The sequence below is a fragment of the Schistocerca cancellata genome, unplaced genomic scaffold (genome assembly GCF_023864275.1).
Source record: "Schistocerca cancellata isolate TAMUIC-IGC-003103 unplaced genomic scaffold, iqSchCanc2.1 HiC_scaffold_1143, whole genome shotgun sequence".
Classification (NCBI taxonomy): domain Eukaryota; kingdom Metazoa; phylum Arthropoda; class Insecta; order Orthoptera; family Acrididae; genus Schistocerca; species Schistocerca cancellata.
In genome coordinates, this window is record NW_026047142.1 from 715,873 (window position 1) to 730,919 (window position 15,047).

Here is a 15,047-nt window from a genome sequence, read left to right on the forward strand (position 1 = left end):
CAGAGATTTTCCTCCTGAGTGATCAGTCTGTTATGGATATATACATTTTGATGTCTGTTAGTTATTTCTCTTCCTAGTGTGTGATACGAATATAAATTGAAATCTTTCATGTATTTGTGCATAAGACCACATGTATACATCACAATATAACAATCCCCCCACCCCACCCGCACTCTGTCTCTCTCTCTGTCTCAATTGGCATGCAACTTTTCGGTAGGAAAGTCATTAGAAAGCCAGCCATGAACAGATTTGCTTGAGTGTTTTATGGAGACAAAGAAGAACCCTCACCTTCAGAGTGTGACTGTACTGTCAACTCCTTGCTGACAGAGTAAAGTCTGGTGCTGTATCTGTGTACCACCTGTCTCAGCCCTATGCAATCTTTTCTTTTCTCTGTTTTAATATTACCATTATTAGTGTGAACAATTTCAACATAATTTGATCTCACTCTTCAATTATAGTGGTTGGGTATTTTTGTTTTCTGTTGATTCATTTTAATTAAACCAAAGTATGGAGGTATGAACCAACATAATGCAGAGTGATTTACAACAAGAGGGAAATAATGGCGTAAAGAAAAATCTAAAGAAAATAAACATAGAGATAAAGATAAATACAGCAAGACTGAAGGACAAAGGTTGTAAGAAAGGGGCGTACTGCAGAGCAGGTGAACTCGTAGTCATAAATCTAATGATGAAATGGAAATTTCCATAAATGGAAGCTGTATTACAAGACAAGGAACCCTGCATCCAAAGCAATGTGTCACCTTTTATTTCTTTTCTTCTCAGTGTGTGCTGAAACTTAGTAAGTGAAATTTCTTTTACAATCCAGATACGGGTGTAGTATATTTTTGTTACATTTTTTTGCAGGTCTGCCTGCACAAATTGCATCTAAGTTCAAATGTGGAATGCCACAGTTTTGGCATAAAGTTTTAGATATGTGGATTGTCTATGCTGACAGCATTGAAGGTAATTAATTTTTTAATCTATTTTGGCATCTACTGTTTAATTTTACAAAGCTAAATGGCATAATTAACGGTTTTGACCCGTACCTGTGTATTTCACAGACACGATTGAAATTAATAAAATAGAGTGTACAGTTTTTGAATCAGATACTGTTGGACATTTAGGAGTAGAAGTTAAGGTAAAATGTTTGTCCTTTGAAGCTCATGTTGAAGAAGAAGAAGAAGAAGAAGAAGAAGAAGAAAACATTAAATACGACTGTAGGGAGGAAACAAATGTAACTGGAATAAAATGTGATAGGTGGATCCATTGTAATTGAGAGAAATACCAAAGAAATTAATGTTATGAGTTACATGCTCCTGGAGTCACTTTGGATGATATATTACAATGATATTGAACTGAGGTAGTTTACAGGATACTTACTTAATTGATATTTAACTTTCATTGCATGCTGACCATTTACAAAGGAATTCATAGGATACACTATTTATTTTGATAAAACAAGTGTGTATGTAAAGCTGTTGCACTAAATATGCTACTAGTTTCTACAGGGTGACAATTATTGAACTATATGGGGGAGAAGAAAGAAAAAAAGGGGGTACAAACTATGGCATGCACACACATCATTGAACATGTAAACATCAATTCATATATTCAGATTTATGTTATGACATGTTCGATATGCCTGCCATCATTGGCGATGATGTGGTGCAGACGAATAGCGAAATTCTGCATGCCCCACTGAAGTGTCAGAACAAGGCTGTTGATGACCTGTACAGCTGTTTTCAGCTCAGCAATGGTTTTTGGGTTATTGTTATACACCTTGTCTTCAATATAACCCCAGAAAAAGGAGTTGCATGTGTTCAGATTCAGAGAATATGCGGTTCCCAGAGTGGTCCTCCAGGACATCAAACACTCTCCTGCTTCAGTGGGGTCAAGCTACATCTTGCATGACCCACATCTTGTGGAAACCATTGTCACTTTGAATATTGAGGATGAAATCATCTTCCAAAACCTTCACAAAGTGTTCAGTAGTAAATGTGCCATCAAGGAATATTGCACTGATTATTCTGTGACAGGACACTGCACACCACACTGTCACCCATTGAAGGTGAAGAGGCTTCTTGACCGTGAAATGCAGATACTCTGTCTACCAAATGTGCCAATTTTGTTTATTGACAAACCTATCCAAATGAAAGTGTGCTTTATTACTAAACCACACCATACAGTGCATAATAGTCCATTTGTGCTCCTTGGCCAATCATACAGTCTGAACATCCTAAAGCAAACTGTTCAGAAGTTATGACAATCTCATTTCATGTAGTTCAATAATTGTACCCCTGTAAACAAAAAGTCTTCTAAAGAATGGCAGCAATTTCCAAAAAGGAACTTCTTCAGCTTACTTTCAGATTTAACTTTGTTGTATGTCACGCATTTAATATCATTGGGTAATGAAAGATTTTTTTTAGGTGAATTATTCACTCCTTTCTATACTATAAAGTCAATTTAAATTAAGGTAATTTTTGCTATTATTTTGACTCGCTGTCGTTGCATATCCACAAGACATGTGGCTTGTAATAAAACAGATGTGGTCTCTCCATTGATAAAAGTCTCTGGATTAATTCCCCATTCGGATCTGGCAAGGGGGATTGATCATGAGAAAAAGATTGAAGAGTCAACAAAAGGGTAATATTCTATGAATTGCGGTATGGAGTGTCTGAAGTCTAAATGTGGCAGGCAAGTTAGGAAATCTGAAAAAGAAAATGCAAAGGATCAGTGTAGGTATAGTGTGATAGTCTGGGTCAGAGAAGTGAAATGGAAAGAAGGCAGGCATTTCTGGTTAGGTGAATAACTCATAAATAGAAAGGTGGGGCAGGGAGAGCTACTGTGAAAAGTTCAGCGATATGTTTTCTATCATCAGAACTGAAACCAACTCAGGTCCAACTAGGGAGAGAAAGAGAGAGATTTATATAAATATACATAATCATGGGTGCCTGATGTCTGTAGTAGGGGAAGCAATAGAAAACAGTTACAGGAGAGAAAGATTAATTCAGTTCTGCTATAAAATTTAGCTAGTAGTATAAAATACAGTGTTCAAAATTCACAAGAGGAGGAGGGGTACTTGGAAAAGACCTGGAGCATCGGAAAATTCTTGTTGGATTATGGTGTGGTTAGACAGATTCCAAAATCAGATAATGGTTTGTAAGGCAGGAGCAGATATAAAGTCAGATCACAGTTTAATAATGATGAAGAATAGACTGTAGTATAAGGGAGTCATTTAGAAGAATCACTGTTACTGAGTAATGATTATGTGCTTTTGAAATTATCTAAAACAGCTGATACTATAATAATGAATACCACTATAGGCAGGTCAGTTGAAGGGGAATGGACATGTCTAATAAGAGCACCCATTGTGGAACAGAAAAATATAAAAGATACAAATGAGGGAACTGGGTAGAAAGTATGGATAACAGAAGAAATATTTTCACTCATAGTTATATATAGTCTTTGCCTAGTTTCCAACAGAAATGTTCATCCTCAGACCATTGCCTGCATCAAAACATTCAATATTGATAAAAATATAAAATACATAAAGTTAAAATAAAAGTAGTTTTCAAGCTCTCTGTATGCACAGATCTCAGTAGTGCAATACCTCAGTTATGACAACTCTGCATCTTTTGTATTTGATTGTAACATAATTCCAGTAGAACATTTGAAAGACTTGTTCATACACCACATCAAAATAACAAATGTATTTAGGAGAACTTGAGTCATCCTAACTTGTTTAATATGTGTTCATGCACATTGTAATCACACCTCATTACTGATATGCCTTCACATACAGCAAATAGTAACTCATAGTTCCATACTTACATACCCCAATAAACTTTACAAATCTTCCTTGTAAACCTATTCCAATTTTCATCAGATGTGGTTGTGACATTACATCTTTAATCCAAAATGAAAAATAAAAATGGTATATGTAACATTACATTGCATTACCACCAGCTGAGGTGTTGACAGATTTATACAGGGTGAGTCACCTAACGTTACCACTGGATATATTTCGTAAACCACATCAAATACTGATGAATCGATTCCACAGACCGAACGTGAGGAGAGGGGGTAGTGTAATTGTTTAATACAAACCATATAAAAATGCACAGAAGTATGTTTTTTAACACAAAACTACGTTTTTTTTAAATGGAACCCCATTAGTTTTGTTAGCACATCTGAACATATAAACAAATACGTAATCAGTGCCATTTGTTGCATTGTAAAATGTTAATTATATCCGGAGATTTTGTAACCTAAAGATGACACTTGAAATCTCCGACGTTCAGTTGCGTGTTGTAACAAACACGGGCCACGGTCGGCGAGCAGCATCTGCAGGGACATGTTTACGATGACGACCTTGTTTACAAGTGTGGCTGTAGTGCACTGTTGTGGTTTGGTCTAGCTGTCGCAGTGTCCGCATGTAGCACTTGCTATTATTGTTATTCTGCATTCGTCTCCACACGCAGACCAACTGTAGTACACCATGTTACCAGAAGTCTGTTATAGTGTAGTGTTGTAGGAACTGTGACCATGGTGTATTCGAACTCTGAAAAGGCGGAGATGATACTCATCTATGGCGAGTGTCGACAAAATGCAGCTGAAGCCTGCAGGGTGTATGCAGAACGGTACCCGGACAGAGAGCATCCAACGTGCCGCACATTGAAAACATCTAGCGCCAACTGTATGCAACAGGTATGGTCGTAGCATGCAAATGGGTCCGTAACAGGCCCGTCACAGGAGAAGCAGGTGCAGTTGGTGTGTTAGCTGCTGTTGCCATGAATCCACACATGAGTACACGGGACATTGCAAGAGCCGGTGGACTGAGTCAAAGTAGTGTCATGCGCATACTGCATCGTCACCGCTTTCACCCATTTCATGTGGCGCTACATCAGCAGTTACATAGTGATAACTTTAATCATTGAGTGCAATTCTGTCAATGGGAATTAACAGAGAGTGCGTTGCAGTTCTACCTGTTTACCGATGAAGCGGGATTCACAAACTATGGGGCAGTGGATCTACGGAACATGCATTACTGGTATGTGGACAATCCTCGCTGGCTCAGACAGGTAGAGCGACAGCAACCGTGGACTGTAAATGTATGCTGCGGAATCATTGGCGACCACTTCATTGGTCCTCACTTCATTGCAGGGGCCCAAACAGCTGCAACATACATATTGTCTCTACAGAATGATCTGCCAACGTTGCTCGAAAATGTCAGACTGGAAACGTGTCGACGTATGTGGTATCAGCATGATGGTGCACCTGCAAGCTTCAGCTGCATTTTGTCGACACTCGCCATAGATGAGTATCATCTCCACCTTTTCAGAGTTCGAATACACCATGGTCACAGTTCCTACAACACTACACTATCACAGACTTCTGGTAACACAGTGTACTACAGTTGGTCTGCTTGCGGAGACGAATGCAGAATGACAATAGCAGCAAGCGCTACATGCGGACACTGAGACAGCTAGACCAAACCACAACAGTGCACTACAGCCACACTTGTAAACAAGGTCGTCATCGTAAACATGTCCCTGCAGATGCTGCTCGCCGACCGTGGCCCGTGTTTGTTACAACACGCAACTGAACGTCGGAGGTTTCAAGTGTCAACTTTAGGTTACAATATCTCCGGATGTAATTAACATTTTACAATGCAACAAATGGCACTGATTACATATTTGTTTATATGTTCAGATGTGCTAACAAAACTAATGGGGTTCCATTTAAAAAAACGTAGTTTTGTGTTAAAAAAACATACTTTCGTGCATTTTTTTATGGTTTGTATTAACCAATTACACTAGCCCCTCTCCTCACATTCGGTCTGTGGAATCGATTTGTCAGTATTTGATGTGGTTTATGAAATATATCCAGCGGTAATGTTAGGTGACTCACCCTGTATATACACATCAAAAAAAGTTTTGCATCAACTCAGTTCTGAGAACTCCTGGAGATAGACGTTGACTGTGGATATTGTATCACAGACACAGCCCATTTGACTGTTCAGAGATCTCACTAAACTCACCCAAAGATCTAAACAACCATGCTTGAGTAGCACCTATTAGACAGAGGGGTCAGACAGGCGATCAGTTCCTGTCATTCCACCAGGAAGGAGGTACACGGATTGTGTTATCTATAGTTCAACCATGCCTAGATGGTCAATACCACAGTTTGATCACGTCTGCATTGTTACTTTGTTGTGCCAGGAAGGGCTCTCAACAAGGGAAGTGGCCAGGTGTCTCGGAGTGAACCAACCGATGTTGTTCGGACATGGAGAAGATACAAAGAGAGAGACAGGAACTGTCAATGATATGCCTCGCTCATGCCGCCCAAGGGCTACTACTGCAGCGGATGTTCGCTACCTACGGATTATGGCTTGGAGAAACCCTGACAGCAACACCACCATGTCAAGTAATGCATTTTGTGCAGCACAGGACGTCGTGTTATGGCTCAAACTGTGCGCAATGGGCTGCATGATGTGCAACTTCACTCATACAAGACATAGAGAAGATCCAACGGAGAGCAGCGCGCTTCGTTACAGGATCATTTAGTAATCGCGAAAGTGTTACGGAGATGATAGATAAACTCCAGTGGAAGACTCTGCAGGAGAGACGCTCAGTAGCTCGGTACGGGCTTTTGTCAAAGTTTCGAGAACATACTTTCACCGAAGAGTCAAGCAGTATATTGCTCCCTCCTACGTATATCTCGCGAAGAGACCATGAGGATAAAATCAGAGAGATTAGAGCCCACACAGAGGCATACCGACAATCCTTCTTTCCACGAACAATACGAGACTGGAATAGAAGGGAGAACCGATAGAGGTACTGAAGGTACCCTCCGCCACACACCGTCAGATGGCTTGCGGAGTATGGATGTAGATGTAGATGTAGATGTAGATGTAGATGTAGATGTAGATGTAGATGTAGACGTCCATGGCGAGGTCCATCTTTCATCCTTACAACCATGACACCAATGACACCATGCAGCATGGTACGGATGTACCCAACAACATGTCGAATGGACCACTCAGGATTGACATCACATACTTTAAAATTATAAATACAGTTCTATTATTTTAACAAATATGTATTATACACAAAAAATTTGTAAATGTAGCAGCACCTGTGGCTGGTGGTAATACAGTGTAACATATTACATACAATTTTTATTATAAAAGTGATATGTTACTTGGCTGGCGACTATGACTTATTGACATAAGGCTTGAAATAAAACTGATCACAGCCTTCTGTTGCAATTCAGGAATGGTTCTTGCAGGCTCTGGGTAATGACTAAGTTTCCACTTCATCATGTCCTATATGCGTTCTATTGCAGATTTGGTAATCTTACTGGACAGGTCTCTTGTTGTACACTACAAAAAGCATGTTGCATTGCAGTATAGACATTCGGTACTTTATCCAGCAGGTTGTAACTAATGGTTCCCCCACACTACAAACCTGGGATGATAACTGTGTGCCAAAGGTGAATGTACTCTGGCACACGCAGCTCACCAGACCTGTGCAATACACATGTAGGTCAATTGCTCACATATAGACAGAACTTAACTCTCATCGCTGAAGACAACAGAATGCCATTGCACTCTCCACTCAACTCTTTCACAACACCAGAGTAACTGTGCTTGTCGGTGTCATGGCGTCAATGGTAGTATGGTCAGATGCACATGTGGTCTTGAAAGGATCTTATTGTCCTCTTTCCTATCATTTTATTTTATTTCTAGTGCACTTTGTATCCTACAGAACAATTCAGGTGTTCTTGTTGCTAAATTTCATACCAGAGAAAACTGAGCTATGAGTCAATCTAGCCAATTCCTATCCTGTGATTTGCAAGCATCATATGGCTGTTATGTTGGTTCTTTTCAGACTTGCAAATGTGTCTATAATGCCATTAAAAGACTTCCATGTTTTTATATGTAACCAAACTCACGACTATGATTCCATAATATGTTTATCCCTTGTTCTCCTATTCCAAAACTCTGGCATATGTGAGTGAATGAATGTGGATGTGTTTCATTTTGCTGTACGGTGGTTTAGTCTGCTGCAGGGACTCAGCAGTAGTCGTACAGAATGGCCAACCCTTGTAGTTTTCAGGTAGGCAAAGAGGTTTTATCCCCTTGTGTGAGAGTTACTGGTGTTGTGTTGGTGGTGGAAGCATCATCTCTGGGATTTCCTGGCCACAGGGTTGTGTGGAAGAAGTTTTAGTGTGATATGGGTAGTCTGCTTGCAGCTATCCAAGGGTCTGCAGCTGAGGTCTCTTCAAAGAAGGGGTCCGCCACTCGTGGTCTCGCGGTAGCGTTCTCGCTTCCCGAGCACGGGGTCCCGGGTTCGATTCCCGGCGGTGTCAGGGATTTTCACCTGCCTCGAGATGACTGGGTGTTTGTGTTGTCCCCATCATTTCATCATCATCCAGGAAAGTGGCGAAATTGGACTGAGCAAAGATTGGGTAATTGTACGGGCGCTGATAACCATGCTGTTGAGCGCCCCACAAACCAAACATCATCATCATCATCTTCAAAGAAGGGTGAGTTCATTTAACCACACGTGTCAGGATGAGCATTACTGCAATGGCCATTTAATTCCAAAGCATTATGTCAGGGTGAAAATCCTAAATAAATTAATTTTTCTCTCTTAACAACATATGGACAGAGTGGGTTCTTCCTTGGCTTGGGTATGAGGTAGAATGAAACAGCATTTTTACATAAGATAACTTTTATTGAAGATTTGTACAACTGTTTCCTTACTCAATGTCCTGGCTCTGAGAGCGGCAGCTGTGTCATTTGCAAAGCCTTCTGCTGTGGCAGCAGCGGCATCTGATTACGCATGGCAGTGTGTATCTCATGTCGCCGTCTCGCTCAGCTGACTGGAGACAGGCAGCGTGAGGTGGCCCGTTTAACTATTGTCAGCAAAGTCATGCATTGGATGGTGATACCTTGGATGTGGCATCACAGTGTTTCTCTTCTCTAAGCGGCCGCGTGTGTTGTGCGTTGGCCAGTGGAGAGGCGCGGTGGGGAAAGGCCAGTGTGCTGGACTCGAACAACGGACTCCCGCTTGCCAGTCTTCGGCTGTCAGATCTTCATCCCAGCTCACAGGTGACTGCTGATAAGTGAGGCCATCTCCTTCCCGTCCTCACGAGTCACCCGGGTATGTAAAAATCAGACTTCAAATACCTTTTAACTTCTGTCTTCTGGTGCTGAGGCTGCTGCTTTCTATTCCATTACAGCGGCGGACTTGGTGCGTCTGTGCATGATGTAGTCTCTTCTTGCATGACGGTCTTCAGTACCGAAACTGACTGAAAGCTACTGCTACTCTTCTCTTCTTCCTTCATCTGTCGGGCCCACTGCGTCTCGCGTATTTATTCACTTCAGTTTACTGGAGGTGAACGACTTCACGGTCATTGCCTCATCTGTCACATTGAGAAGCTTCTCGAAGAATCTTCTTAATGTCAGTCATTGGCTCTTGGAATGTAGGCGAGGGCCTTTGATCACATGTGACAACTGAGAAGCACGTGAGCCGGTCATTGCCTCTTCTGTCACGTTGAAAAGCTTCTCGAAGAATCTTCTTAACATCGGTCATTGGCTCTTGGAATGTAGGCGAGGGCCTTTGCTCACATGTGACAACTGAGAAACACATTAGCCGGTCGGGCGATGCCCTGATGGCTGAATCGACAGCGTCCGCTTATGTGGAACTTGCTGACTTCACGGCATTGTCTCTTCTGCTCTGCTGTTCTGCCCGCTGTTTGCCAGTACGTAACTGTCTAAACTAAACCAAGTTTTTCATTTATATTCTAATTTCTACTTCACTTTGATTTCACTAATTTATTTACTTAAGTACCACTCAACAGTTCAGTGTGAATGCTTGTGTGCCTCCGACTGTGTGTGTATACATTCTAATCTGTCCTGAATTTGTGAATTTTCTTTCTTTCATTACTATATGTCCATTGGAAACCATCCACGTGGGTTAATACTAGAGTTTGTTGGCCCTCTGCCATTACCCTTTGCCTATTCAAATGTGCCCTCTGCAAATGTTAATTGTTTGTGGCTGTGTAGTTTAATGTTGCTAAAATTTGGCTACAGTACATAAAAATTGTGTCTCCACAAACCACATGTCCACATGAGTCAACTGTGAGCCTAACTTTCCTGTGGCCCCCTGCCTTTGTCCTAGAGTTTACTTATTGCTCTGATTTTGGAATATTAAATATGTCCTGTCCAGGTTATTCAATTGTATTTGTGGTTTGTGATCTCATGTTAAGTGTGTAAGCATGTATGTGTGGCCCTCGTTGAGGCTTTTTCTCCAAATCGAGGTTCAACTTTAAATGCAACTGTGATATTTAGATTTACTCTTTTATTTAATCATTTCTCAACACAGTGGAACAAACCTCATGGCCTCATTGCATGTTGATTTTGGGGCCGTCCTTGCTGTTCTTTGAGTGAATGTGGGTCTGAATGTGAGTATTAAACCTTTCCCGTCCCCCTCTTATTAAGACCATCATTCTAAATTAAGAGATTCTGTTGTGAATCGTATAGCATTTCACAAGCAATCGTACATGGTTACCAGGCAACAGCAGTTATATAGATGTCTTCTATCAATGTTTTAAGAAAAAAAAAACAATTTTGTTTAAAGTCCAGTGTACCAATGTTACATCTCCTTTACCTATGCCATTTACCTTGTAGTTTCCTTGTCAGCCCACCATAGCATTTCAATGCACACAGGTCCAATAATAAGTGTTCCCTTTGTATTTAAAACAAATTTTTTAGAATAGATATTGTTTTCATGAATGTTGCTGCAAGCTGCTCCTATTCACAATGTTCACACACTTTTTACTTTATTTTAATATTTGTTCCATGTGAACAATCCCTGTATCATATTAATAATTACATACCACTTTTTTATGAGCAACATTACAATGAATGTTCTTTTATGAGTTTTTTATGACAAAATTAATAAATTTTTCAACTCAGTCGAACCTCTTGCTTGTTGTGTGGCTAGAGTTGGTGGCGACTCAATCTTTTACTTTGATTTTAATGTCAGATAGCATTTCCATTTGTGTGTGGCTCTTTTAGCCTTCTGGACATAGATCAGGGCTCCACTCATTTCATAAACACCACTTAAATTCACATCACTTACAATCTTAATCCTGCTGTGAGCAGATGGTTTCCAATGGTCCTTTGCCTGGATTTCACCCCTGGATGATGTTTGTTCGGCCTTCACTGCTCGCACAGTTTGTCAATTTTGACTTATGTCTGTACTGTGTGAATGTCCTGAACCTGGCCTACAGGTATGGGAATTTTCCACAGGGCGCTGTTAAGTACAGCAACCAGCCAATACGTCCATCCAGCCTCCTCCTCCAGGGCCACAGTTTCACTCTGTGCAAATGGCTGAAGGTGTTTAACAGGAGTATGTACTCATTGCTGGGGTGTGATTGTACACTAGAATGAATGTTTCAGACACAATTCACCTTAATCAGCACAATTGGTGCCTACAGAGTCAAAACAGAGGGTACAAAGACAAACATCTTGAGCACCATCTGACTTCCAAAGTGCATGTCAAATTAATCATAAACACTACAATCCTTCAGTGTATGCTGATTACTCCCTTCTGCTAGTTCCTCAGGCTGTTGCATTATTTTTCTGGCATTGTATGAAGATTATAATCTACGAGGGTCACTCCAAAGAAATGCACACTATTTTTGTAAAAATACAGTTTTCATTCTGCATGTGTGAAAGTTTTACAGTGTGTAGATACATCCTTCCCATTTTTTTTCAAACTTAGTTCAACCTCTTTCCGTGAGTGGTGCCGTCACAGCATGTCTTCAAGATGGCTGCTACACTTGACATTCGTCAGAAGCAACATGCTGTCATAGAATTCCTGTGCTGTGAAAATGAGACAGTGGGAAATATCCACAAGAGGTTGAAAAAGGTGTATGGAGATGCTGCTGTCGATCGCAGTACAGGCAAGCAGGTTACGTGATGAAAGTGGGCATGGCAGTATTGAGGATTGTCCTCGCAGCAGCAGGCGGCCTTGTACTGCATACACTCCAGACAATGAGCAGAGAGTTAATGAATTGGTGACTGCTGACAGATCCATCACAGTGAACGAATTGTCACGCTACATTGGGATAGGGGAAGGAAGTGTTTGCAGAATACTGAAAATGTTGGCGTTAAAAAAGGTTTGTGCCAGGTGGGTTCCCAGGATGTTGACAGTGGCTCACAAAGAAACAAGATAAACGGTATACAGCAAAGTTTTGGACAGTTCAAGAATGGTGGAGATGAATTTCTTGGAAGAATTGTGACAGGTGATGAAACATGGCGTCATCATTTTTCACCAGAGGTGAAGAGGCAATCAATGGAGTGGCATCATGCAAATTCACTCAAGAAAAAAAAATTCCAAACCTTATCTCCTGCTGGAAAAGTTATGGCTATGGTGTTTTTCGATTCTGAAGGACTCTTGCTTGTGGGCATCATGCCAAGTGGAACCACCATAAATTCTGATGCATATGTGACAACACTGAAGAAACTTCAATCTCGCCTGAGTCATGTTCGACCACATCGGCAAAAGCAGGATGTTTTGCTGTTGCATGACAATGCATGGCCACATGTCAGTCAAAAAACCATGGAAGTGATCAAAAAACTCGGATGGACAATACTGAAACACCCGTCTTACAGTCCTGACTTGGCTCCATGTGACTATCATCTCTTTGGGAAACTGAAGGACTCTCTTCGTGGAACAAGGTTTGAAGATGATGACTCCCTTGTGCACACTGCCAAACATTGGCTTCAACAGGTTGGTCCATAATTTTACCGTGCGGGTATACAGGCACTGGTTCCAAAATGGCATAAGGCAGTTGAGAGAGATGGAAATTATGTGGAGAAATGAAAATATTGATCCTAAAAGATGTATTTACACACTTTAAAACTTTCAAACATGTTGAATAAAAGATGGATTTAAAAAAAATAGTGTACATTTCTTTTGGAGTGACTCTCGTACATATAAATAACATTTTTCTTTAGTTTTCAATTACAGTATCATGAAAGTTGCATTTGATTCTTCTCAGTTCTGTACTCTCACAACCTCCAAATGCCGAAGGAAATTTCTTAAAGTACTAATTCTTACACAGAAGATTTTGAGACTCATATCAATTTATTGGCTCACAGCAGCAAAATACTATGTTTCATGTTTCACAACTGTAGATTCCATTACAAAGCATTGACTCACGAATGAACAATTCAAATGTTAAAAGAAAGAACTTAAAACATTTGACCATGTTAATATAACTTGTTTCATCTGTTTATGTTCATGGTTAAACTATTGTATGTATGTGCTTATACATAATGTACTTTGTGTAGGTGAGGCTCCTTCATCAGTCATAAACCATGTGGCAGATAACAGCAAAGAGAAAAATAGCAATGTACCAGAGAAACTATGTAATGATCAAGGCTCTAATGCTTTGCCTGTAAGTACGCTCTTATTTCATTTTATTCCCCTTGAAACTATGCCAGACTCAGATATTTCTCATGTAAATTATGGAATCATATTTGTGTTGAGCAAAACAAATAATATTATTACTATTAGTTTTGATTATACCTTCTGTTTTTAATGTTGTTTTTTAATTACTTTCATATATAAAGATTTTCACACACTTGATGATGGTTCGAATATTGGTCGTATAACAGGTAATGAAATACAGAATGGGTTTTACAGCTTTTTATTAATGTAATAACCATTGCAGGAGGTAAGGAATATCATTTGTACTTATCCATTCCAGTGAATGTTTTAACAGTATTTCAAAGTTTAGTCTATTACACATTTTCATTTCCCTAGAATTTTGTTGAAAGTTGTGTGAGCAGAAAGTAGATGGAGTGCCATCAAGAGTGAAAATTTGTTGCCCAATTATGAATTCATATAAAAATCATAAACCACCTTTAAAGTGTTGCACATCATATTGTGATAAATATTCTGTAGAGTGACTGGATCATGAACATTAAACATGCATTGGATATGACACATTGTGGGAACAAAACAAAAATGAGTGGCTTACAGAAACTTACTCCTCTCAATTCCCGATTTGCACCCCAACAGATGGAGGATCTTCTCTCCATACTAAACCAGTGTTCTCTTCAGTGAATATTGAAAATCTATTTGGTGAAATCTCTTCCTTTATAGTAAATTACAAATCTTAATTAAAACAATGAATCCTACGTAGTCATGGGCTTTAGTTCTTGTAAAAAATACTTGGTGATGTGCCTGCTAGTGTAATATTCCACAAGAGCCTAAACATATTACAAGGTATAATTTTTCACCAAAACTTCACATTGCAAAGAATTATGTGAACACTTGGAGAAGCATGGGATCCATTTAATGTGTTGAATATGTGAAGGCCTGCCTGATAACGGGGTTGCCACTGAGCTCTTTTCCTCACTTTTGAGGAGGATTATCTTCCAGAGAAGACCACAAACATGGTTTACTGCTGTGATGTGAAGCTGTATTTCCCACCCCCAGTGCGAAGCTGTAACTGCCAATGCTTTTGGGCATGTGTCCTCTCAGTGTACGTATGAGACTGATTGGCCACTCCACAAAAACTCATCATGTGTGCTGTCAACTTTCTCTGACAGTTGCAGAAATGACCACTCTTCTCGATCCTTGAAGTGTGCTGCCCTAATTACAGAACACAGAATGCAGAAACTGTATGTCAAAGATTGCCTGTCATATTTTGAACCTTGAACCTTGTAAAAAATTGTATTGTTTACATCCAGTTTCACAGTGGTGAGGTAGTCAGCATAACCGGGCATTTTTACACTTTTGATGTCAAATTCTGTTAGTTCTGCAAGTAAATTAAACCATGGGGATGTTAGGCTATCCCCTCTCATCATTCTGGGTGTGCCATCTGCAGGAACCTGAACTCCCCTCACCTGGCTGAAGAAAAGACCAACAACCCAACACCATCCAAAAAACCGTTAATGTGATAATTCAGTGGAAGTGCAATAGATATTACTGTCACCTTGCAATGGTACAAAAATTATTT

The 15,047-nt window shown here is 40.1% G+C and overlaps 1 protein-coding gene across 1 annotated transcript in view; it reads left to right on the top strand.

Annotated features, from left to right (window-relative positions):
- Positions 1-15,047, top strand: part of LOC126159437 (uncharacterized) — a 199,733-nt gene that overhangs the window by 151,409 nt on the left and 33,277 nt on the right. The window contains exon 7 of the mRNA XM_049916547.1: positions 13,372-13,478. The gene's annotated coding sequence lies outside the window, so the exon portion shown is untranslated. The remainder of the gene's footprint in view (positions 1-13,371; positions 13,479-15,047) is intronic.